The sequence below is a fragment of the Crocodylus porosus genome, unplaced genomic scaffold (genome assembly GCF_001723895.1).
Source record: "Crocodylus porosus isolate Cpor-Errol unplaced genomic scaffold, CroPor_comp1, whole genome shotgun sequence".
NCBI classification, from domain to species: domain Eukaryota; kingdom Metazoa; phylum Chordata; order Crocodylia; family Crocodylidae; genus Crocodylus; species Crocodylus porosus.
Window position 1 is genome coordinate 69733307 of NW_017728906.1, and position 10465 is coordinate 69743771.

Sequence of the window (10465 nt, forward strand, 5' to 3'; positions counted from 1 at the left end):
ATGTCAGCTTATTTATACTGGAAGCAGTGAAATGAGGAACATGGTAGCTGTCTTGGATCTATCTATGGCAAAGACCATCAGTGAAATCTGGAAAGCAGTTTTCAATCTGCAATAGTGTATCCAAGTTGAAATACCTGTGGGTATGTGGCAAGGATTTCTTGGGGTGATATGTTTTAGTGGACCAAGTATGTAGTTGGGATAAAGTTAAATAAGCTTTCAAACGTAAGCTATTCTTCCTCAGGAGACTTCCAGGAAGGAAGACCTGAGGAAGAATGTCTTACATTCAAAAGCTTGTCTAACTTCATCCCAAATGCCTATTTGGTCCACTAAAACATATCACCCTAAGAAATTCTCGCCTCTCTCATAATTTCTGGACCATAACGGCTATCAAGCAACTCTTACACTACCTGTATTATGCGGAAGAAAAGTATCCTCCTGTCTTGGTGTCTAATACCAGTGGACCATATAAAGTTCATGTCTTCTAGCTAATATCCTTCTTGCTTCAGCCACTGCCACTCATCTCCTGCATTTTATGCTCAAATGTAGAATCAGCATTTGAATCATACCGGGCAGGAACAGACACACTTCCTCCTGAAGCCACCTTATAAGACAAGTGGCACCTAAGTGTGCATAAAGTATTATATTTCTACCAGTGGAATTTGTACAATTCTTTTGGCAGAAACCCAAAGTGCAAAAGCTTTCAAAGAGTTTATACCAAGCCAAAAGTAGCAGGTCTGCAAGAAATATCTACCACCTCTGATGAAGTGCAAGTGGCCTCTGGTATTCATTTCTCCAGTAGAAACTCTACTTGTACACTTACCTCTCCAATAAAAGCCTCTGCACTGCCCTCTGGTATCCCAGTGTACATTTCTCCCCATCTCCCCTGCTTAAGGAAGATGGTTTGTGACTCAATTGGACTCCACTGCTCTGCTGAGTTGCAAAGCCAGCCTCCCCCCTGTTAGCTTCAGGGCTGAGAAAAGTCAGTTCTTCTCCATAGCTCCTTGGCTTTGCAGTGGTTAATCCTCCCAACTTAAAGCAGGAAGGAGAAACTGACTCAACATAGCAGACCTCTGACCTGCCAGCAACCCCCTAAAACCAGTCTGGCCCCATTTCCACCATTCCTTGAGACCCCTTCCCCAGTATGGACCAGCCTGTCCCTGCTGTTCACTGAGCCCTCTGGTCTACACCCCTCAGACCCTGCCTGAAAAGTTGGTCCATGTGAGTGGGGGCAGGGCAGGGTTGGTGGACTCTAGAAGTGGCAGAGGTCGTGTCTACTACTGTTTTGGTACACAACAGGGGCAAGGCTGCCAGCCCCTGCCTCCCTGTACCCAGTCACAGCCCCCAACCTCTTCCTCTGCCTCCCCACCAGCAGAGACTGGTTTGCCCCTGCTATTCCCAGAATCCAACCATAGCAGCATCCAACCCACCAGTACTCAACTTCAACCTGTCAATACCCAACACACCAGTACCTCACCCTGACCAGATTCACCCGTCTTGCTGGGGCACTGGTTCCATCACTAGGGTCAGAGGGGTAGGGATCCATTGGAGGCTGCTAGAAGGGAAATGGATAGGCTTGAAAAGATAGGAGACATACTCTGGGTCTGCTGTCTGACATGGGAGGGAGAGAGAAGGGGGATGTTGTGGGGAGGAGGGACGTGGGCCAACCAGTCAGCACTGACCTGTGCCCTTGGCAGCTGTCAGCAGTATCCAGGCAGACAGGGGAGCCTACAAAGAATTTAGAATACATGTACTGGCTTCCCACCGGCTCATTTGAATTCTTCCATGTACCCTTAGACAAGAAGGCTGCTCCTTGTTATTAGCCACAACAGCATTATCCCCTCAACTCCATCCATACTCATTTGGTACCAGTGGTAGTGTTTTTGGGATGAGCAGAGAGGAAGATAAAATAATAATTGATAATGTTAACAAGCAAAAAAACTGATTTATCCCCAAAATATGTTTTTTAAAGTTAGCTTCTGTAATAATGTGGCTTTGTTCTGTACCATAAATAAAATATTCACTTAATATTATACCTATTTCTCTCTATCAGCAACGATAAATGATCACTGTTAATATATGAACTGACTGCAGCTACATGAGATGTTTATTGTGCAATTATGTTTTGTACTAATTTTAAATTTCCTTTACCATATCTTCTTCGTATAATTTTAATTTCCAGACTTTGTCCATGAAACAATATAGTGGTAGATTAGCCATGATACTTGAGAATATGGGAAGAATGTGGCAAAAATTTCTATTTGCCACAAATGCTACAGCAAAACAGGCACCAGTTTAGTGGAAGGAGACATCAAGCTTCACACCTTTAATTGGTATCGTTCAGAGACTTAATAAATGAATTCCATTTTATGCACAGGAATGATTCAGTGTAAAAAGTTGTTGATAAATTTGCCCTCCTTTACAGATGTCAGACCTGAGCAACTCCATTCAGGTGAATGTAGTTTAAAAGGGTATCTGAAAATCATGCAAGATGATGAGATTCCTAAATAGACACCTAAGTCTTAATGTTTAGCCTCACCTGTAGTTTGTTCAGGTCAAGAATCTCTTGTGGTATGTTTTTTTTACCATTATTTTAGGTTTGACCAACAAAAAAGCATTCATTATGTAGAGTGAGCCTTCTCGGTACCTCATGGTTCTAAACATGGTAGCGGTAGTTTTTCTTTTTTGTTATAACCAACAAAAACCATGATTTAGTCTGAGCCTCATCTTCCCTTTATACCAACAAAGGACCCAGTCTTGTCCCTGCTAAAGTCAACTACAATGCTCACATTGACTTGAATGAAAAGTCAAAGGTCTTCAAGATCTCATTCAATGTACTCTGGTTTCCAGGAACTGCCAGTTCCTTTTAATTCATACCTCATGACCACAAGTATGTACATAACTCAAAGCTATGCATCTTAGTAATGTAGACTTTTATTTGAACAGTAGCGTCTATATATCAAGCTCCTTTATAGTAAAATAAGTGGTAAATGGAACATGCTTCCCCTGCTGTTATAAAGGTCCTGTATATTCTCTGTGTGGATCATAAAATCCTGGCACCATTATATGTTAAAATAAAATATTCACTTTCTCTCTTCATAAAAGCTCAACCTTCTTGGCTCATGCAAGATGCAAAGCAAGCAATGCTGCATATTTGGTCTCTACTTTTTCATTCACCTCTGAAGTCCTAGGTTTGTAATCGGACTTAGTTGGCAATTGAAACAAGCTCAGTGGTTTCAGTTTAGGACCACAGCACAGTTCAGCACAGTTAGTGGCTTGGACATAGCAAGAGCCCATAGCAGAAATAGGGGGGTATTGTCAGGTCAAGACTGAAGGGCATTCACGGAATCACACGCAAAGAGTTTTCACTGTGTGCTTTGCTCTAACAAAATCCAATATAACTCTTTTCTTTTATACCTTAATTCCTATGGACTGTAAACTGTACCCATGTTTGATTGGTAAAGCTTTTTGTATTGTTTTTAGAGAAATCCTTTGGGAGGAGAACATGCATTAAAGTACAAGTTTTTTTAACAAGTGACTTTGCAGTGCTTTGTGAAAAGTATCAAAAGTGGCCAGGTAGCATATTATTATATGAGATGCTGTAGATTAAGAAGAACTTGATCCTTCATGCAGTACTTACATCTGACTTGTTCTGTGGCCAGAATAGGAATGGTAGAGCAGCATGACTCATTTTTTATCTCCATAAAGTGTTCCATGGAGTAAATTAAATATTAACCTTAAAATAATAGTAGTAATGAAAATAAGTCGTGCTAATTAAAAAACATGAATCCAGTCCCTCCTAGCTAAATTCTGAGAGAGAGCTTCCATAACTGATTTTGAAATGTTATATGGCAGTTAAATCCCATTTCTGTAACCAAATATAGGTGAAAAACTGTGTACTGTAAGCTTCAGCAATTGTTTTTTTTTCAAGATACGGAGTAGACATAGCAGAAGAAAGAAGTTTTACAATTCAGCACCCTAGGGGGGCTAATATATATAAAGCCATTGCTCAAATGGGTCATAGTTTAATCCTTGGTGCTGCCGGTTGGGATAGTGATCAAAGATCACCCATCCAGAGAATTACTTCTGGATGTTGATATGGCAAGTTGTGGGGGTGGAGCATGGTGGGGGTGGAGAAGAGGAGGGTTTGTGTGTAGATGGCTAATGTTTGGGTAGCTGATTTTCAAAAAGAGGGAGGAGAAGAGAAGTGAAAAGTTGCCTGGAACAAAGCTCCCTTCAGTAATTTACAGCTAGTCACACCACCATAATTTCTGAGTTCCTCCCAAGGCGACTACACCATTATCAATACACCATGGAGAGAGCAAGACTGTGAAACAAAATGTCAACACTGGACAATAAATGGTAAACTTTTAAATGAGGCAGGGTTTATCACTGAAGTAATAACAGAAGCTGTACTAGTGAGGTACTGCTGAGGAAGCACTCGGTGAACATTTTAATTCTCTTTTTCCCCAGATGCACAGTGTGCCTTCTTTAAGTAGATGCTTTGCATGTCAGAGTTTAGCACTGATGATGCAATAACATGCTCTTTTCATGTATTTTGACTGTTTAATTTTTCAATAGGTTCCAGCTTCTTTTTGATCCCTAAAAAAACCCCTAAGTGTGGAAATAAAGAGTTCATCTTTTAGTTCACCTCTAAACAATGAAGAATTATTGCCCCTAGCTCTAAATCCTCTTCTAGCATTAAATATTTAAGTGATGTTTGTGCTGTTGCTTTTAAAAATCACACATGGCTCCTAAGATGTTTCATCTCCCAGGCTTTCTTGCAAATTGCATCCATGTTAATGGGGAGAAAATACACCAGTTTGTGATTATAACAATAGATCAGCTTACTGAGCTGCTGGCAAAGTCAGCTGCTTGAACAGTAAATGTAACACTGCTGCTGATGGAGGGATTTAGTCTTATAGATTTACCTCAGATTACCTGAAGCACACAAAGTCTAAAGTCCTTAAAACACATGCATTTTAATAGAACTAAACGGGATGCCACAAAACCTTTTTTTTTCTTTCTTCCCTTCAACTGCATATGTTATATATCTATTCCTCAAAAGTGAGGAAGTAATGAAGGTTTATTAAATACAAGTTAGCAACGTGAAAGAAATCTCAGAACATGAGCGATGGCTAAAATCCAGGGGTGTGTCCAGACATGCATGCACATGAGGTTTGTAGCGCCTCAGATCTGTTTCTGGTGCCCCAAGCAACTCACTGTGAACACGCAACTTTTCAAAATTTGATACTGGGATGTCCCAGAAAAAAACAAAAAAAAAACCTGTTGTAAAAGCAGTAGAGTGCATGTGGCAGCACTGTGCACCACCAGAAACAGCCTGGCACTGCTGCTGCCCCAGGAGGCCCCAGGACCCCGGGTAAGGCTGCTAGGGACCCACTTGGGCCAATTTGTCATGCGCTAGAGTGCACATGTATGGGCATGCCCTGCAGCACAAATCAGTGGTACAAATGTGTGCCTCTCCTTTTTGTGCCCCTGGACATGCAGTCCTGTATGTGGGGATGTGCCCCAGCAGTACAAGTAAGAGATCAGACTTCTTCTAAAAGAGACATCCTGCTCAAAGATATGACTTGGGGTTTAGATTTTTAGACTTTTAATTCATCCCAAAGAGAATGCCATACATTCTGCAGTATTACTGCTGATTTGTAATTTTGTTTTTTCCCAAATTGTCATGAAATTCTGCATTTGTACTACAAAGTACACCATTTTGCACCTGGGTTCCCAACATATCCATTTCCTTAAGCTTCTGGGATGTGTCAGCTGCTGCCACTTCTGGATTATGGTCTTGTATGTGGAACATTGCAGGGACCCATAATGTTCCATGTGCAAGATCAGAGACGGCTGTAATCCAGCTGCCAGCTCTAAATACAGTTATTTTAATGCTTCATTAATCCAGAAGCAAAACTTTTTCAAGAGGCCTTCGCCATACAGATGCCCTTCTCTCTTTTATAATCTTATTTCTCTTTGTTTGAAAGTATAATGGGGCACTGGGGCAGCTTCCCAATCCCCATGCTGCAACCTCTCTGAGCATCCACACCCAAGAAATTCACGGGGCTCACTGGATGTCTAACTTGAAGCCCAGCTTGGTGAACACTGACTTTCCTCTCTGAGTCTGTTTCCCCTCTTTTATAGCACTCCTTCAGGCTTGGCACTGGCTGCAAGCATGCTGGGGCATGGCCAGCCCAGCCCAGCAGCTCCTTTTAACCCCTTCTTTGCCAGGGGCTAGCCAGTCCACACCATCAGAGCATGTCTAAGAACCAGTTGCCTTGCCACTGCCATCCAGCTCCAGTCACATTATTTCAAAACTGCATGTCAACAGCATCTGGTCTAATCACTGTCAACCCATTCAGGTGGGGCCAGATCCTCAGAAGCTGCAAATTATAGTTGCTCCTTTAACATCAGCAGAGCACAGATAGTTTATATTAGCCAAGGGTGTAGCCTCATCAGGTGCTGCCACATGACCTCACTAGAGATCCATCAGCTGGACACTCTTTAATAGAGATGGGTAAAACTTTTCCGGTGATAAATTTATGAAAAATATAGTTATGGTTATCCTCATGTTATCTGGGATTTTGCTTTTTAGATCTTTTTTTCAAAGCTATCATCATAGAGGAGGACATAATTTGGGGCTTTTATCCAACCACTAAATGTTCAGAGATGGAAGGGGGGTTCTATCGCCTCAGATCCCAAAGTTGTCCCTTCCCATTTTTAGAAGTGTCCCATCCACCCGTCTTTTACTTGCTGTGGTGCAGAATGCTTTCACAGATGTGCAACCAATCAAATAGCAGTTCATAGATCTCCAAAACATATAATGTTATCTCTGGGCTTGGAGTGCCAACAGAATTGCTGTTATGCAATACATGTGGCTCCCTGTCCTCTCCCTTTTATACAGAAATCTTAATAGAAAGAACCCAGGACCTTTCCTGAAACACCTGAGTACTTATAGCCCCCACTGCTTTTATCAATATATTGGGTTAGTACTGAAGATCAAGTCCACACTGTTTACAGGTCCCTGAATGATTTATAGAAAGGGACTTTTACAGCATGGCAAAATTGGAAGAAAAAATAAAAAGAACAAAAATGATCTGATTTGCCTGTCATTTTCATATCCACTTGCTACTATTACAGAAATTTGCCTTTTTTTAAATAAAGGCTTTTGCTCCCAAGTTACCATCCCTCTGAGATGTACCATGCTCTATTACTCAAAGCCTGCTGCATATTTATGACATGAGTATTTTCATATTTTATTTTTGGACTTTTTAAAGAAAACCTTTAAATGCATATAACTTGTAAAAGTTAAGTGAGTCTATATAAATACCAGTATTTTCCCAAGCCCTTTGCTCTTTACTGATTTTAATCATCTCCATACTTTCCAGCTCACCTTTTCTATGGCTCAATGGCCAATATTGACTATCAGAGAAGGGACAGCAATAAATCCACCTATGGAGTGGAAATATTGTACAATCTTGATTCTGCCCTCTAATGCACACTGCTGCCATTTCAGCACCTCTGCACATCCATGCAGATGAAGAACTGTCAAGTAATGGGATGTACTACACAACAGAGGCAAGGGCTAAGCCCTCCTTGTGTCAGTCTCTTTGTAAGCCACACTATATGCCAAAAGAAATAAAACTACACTTTGTTGCACAGTCTTTTTTTCCCCCCTAGTTTCTACATTCATGAAATTCATAGTGATCCCTTTGGGTAGGTAAAGCAGAGTGCTTAGAGTTCTTATTCTATTAAGAGAGATTCAAATAAATAAGAACAGATGCCAGGAGGGACCTCCAAAAAATATGTTGACCTAACACATAACTGATACATCTGCAATTGTTTTATAGATGAATAAGTAGTGGTTGATGAAACCCAACAGCTGCAATTTTGGCATGTTAAATAGTGTAAAGGATATTGACATCATCAAGCCAGACTAGACTAGAGAACGTTTGTCATGGCCTGTGGCTTCTTTGTGAACTTACCCTGGCCTGTCCATTCTAGCTCTGGAATGGGGACTCTTTTCAACTAAGGAGACAAAGTTTGGGGGGACAAAGGAAACCCCTGGTTCATGCTTTGTTCTGGGAAAGGGGTGTTCCCATGTGTCTCCCTGTGTGCTGGAGGTAAAAGGGAATTCCCCCCTTACCTTGCACTTTGATCCCTGCACAGGGACTCTTGGTCCATGCTCTTCAGTGGGGAAGGGGTTTTCCTCGTGCTTGGTTTCATGCTCCAAGAGTTATTCTCTGGCCTTTGTCCAGATGGGGAGAGTGAATAGCACCTTGTTCTGCACCTGGGGAGGACATTCTCTGGCTTTCCCCAGGGTCAGAGAACGGGGGGGGGGGGGATGGGGGTCAGCTTAATAGATAAGGGCTGTGCTCACATCTCAGGTTGCTTTTGCAGACAGGCAGCCAGTGAGGTAGGAGAGGGAGCAGTGTACCTTGCAATAATAGAGAACACAGCAAAATCTACCATTTGATGTGTGACAAGCCATACGTTCAAATTTTAAGCTTGATAGAAAACAGTTATAAAAAATATTCTACAGTTTTCAAGCAACATCTTTGTAGCTGGTTAGCCATTTTTGTAGCTAGATGGCCATTTCTATCAGGAAATAATTATTCTGTAGATGTAGTTTGTCTAAATGTATTGTGCAATTAACCAGTTAATTGCACAATGCATGTAATATGTATAAGGGGTCTGACTGTGTTATGTGTTAGAGAGTAAATGGTTTAGAGAGGCATGAGGTTTCACTGGCCACTACCAACTTTGTTGTTGCCTATGAAAGCTCATGCCTTTCTGAACCTATTGGTTCTTTAAGGTGCAACCCTATCATATGTTTTACCTGATTTCTGATTAACATGGCTAGCCACTGCTGAGAATAGTGAACATTGCTACTGGCACCCAAAAATACTTTTCATTCCTATAACTTTATCCTCACACTAACTTTCATTGTCTCCATTTATGCTAAAGGTATAGTAGACTGTTAGTGCTATTGTGGTAAGTAGACATTATCTATCAAAAAGACAGCCCCTTCTGGAGTGGCTCTCAAACTTTTTAGTTTTAAGGCCTGTTTTTTAGACTCAAGGGACCCCTCAGAAAATGCCAGAACTTAGCTTTAACTCTTTTTTTTTCCTATGAAAAAATGAATATAGCAATTCTGTTGCAAAGAGCAACAGATCAGAATATATTTGACACTATGGATTCCTGCTAGGAATCTCTGGGTTTCATTTGTGAATCGTGATTCAGAATCACTGTCCTACCGCATTCAGCAGTTGTCTTTCTTCTGCATAAGTAGAATAGGTCAGTTTTCTCTTTGGCATATTAACATCTATTTGTTAACATCTCTAGAAGAAGCTTTTGTAACATAGGGTTTGGAGTATGATGGATTTCCTCTTCTGTTAAGGATATCCTAATTTGTAAATGATACAAGTCCACTGCAGCTATAAGTTCAGGGACTTTGCCAAACAGGTTAAGCTGTAAAATCTCCGCCTCCAGCTCTGACTGACTTTCCAAGTTTTCTTGAGGTCATTAATATATATTAAGTTTTATTTTGGATTGTCTTTAAAACTTTACTTTTCTGAAGACCTGATGCTTTGGGATGAATCTGTTTTCCTATTCTTCTTACATGTGGCACAATTCTAATGTTCATAAGATCATAGTTCCTTAAAATAGGCGAAAACAGCAGATGTTGTAGAAGAAAAGATGTCATTACATTTTTGGGGGTTTTTTTTTCACTGGGTATACCTTGTTCTTTAGGAAACTTGTTTCATAATAACAATAAAATAATACTTTTTAGTAGGTTTTGCTTGTCCTTCCTTGATGCAGGTGTACAACACCAACAAAATGTAGATGAGAGAAAAAAGGATAAAGAGTATAGCTCAAAAGGAAAGTGCAAGTTAACTAAAGAGTTAATAATAGCTGAAGAGTTAATAAATGGAAGAGAATGGCTTCTCTGTTACCTGGAATTATGTACTAATTTAAACCCATGTAAATCACTACTATTTAAAAAGACTATAGTATGTGATTGATGGGATTAATTAGAGTTATATGTTTATCAAGTGTTTCCAGCCATAATGATCATATTAATTAAAACCTCAACTCTGTAGGAAGACAGAGAGTACTTATACTTTTACAATTCATATTGGTTTATTAATTCTGTCTTTATTTGGACTTGAGAGAGAAAATGAGTTTAACAGGTCATTGATGCACATAGTTGATAATATAAAATGCATTACCAGGATATCTGGAAAGTCAGACAAATACAAACAAACAGATAAATCAAGCATAAATCAACCAGGCCTGTCTATCTGTGGCTATGTTTTCTTCAGCAGCCTTTTGGTATTGGGAATCTGAATTCATTTTGTATAATGTTCATAGATTTTCATAGATTTCATAGACATCAGGGCTGGAAGGGACCTCGGGAGATCATCGAGTCCAGCCCCCTGCCCAAAGGGCAGGAAGT

The 10465-nt window shown here is 40.4% G+C and overlaps 1 protein-coding gene across 4 annotated transcripts in view; it reads left to right on the plus strand.

The window, feature by feature from the left end:
* The window catches only part of MID1 (midline 1), a 384302-nt gene that overhangs the window by 196446 nt on the left and 177391 nt on the right, over window positions 1–10465 (plus strand). For 2 of the 4 annotated variants that reach the window (XM_019529341.1, XM_019529338.1), the window contains exon 2: window positions 2375–2449. The exons of the other annotated variants lie outside the window; for them this stretch is intronic. The gene's annotated coding sequence lies outside the window, so the exon portion shown is untranslated. The remainder of the gene's footprint in view (window positions 1–2374; window positions 2450–10465) is intronic. 4 annotated transcript variants of the gene reach the window in all.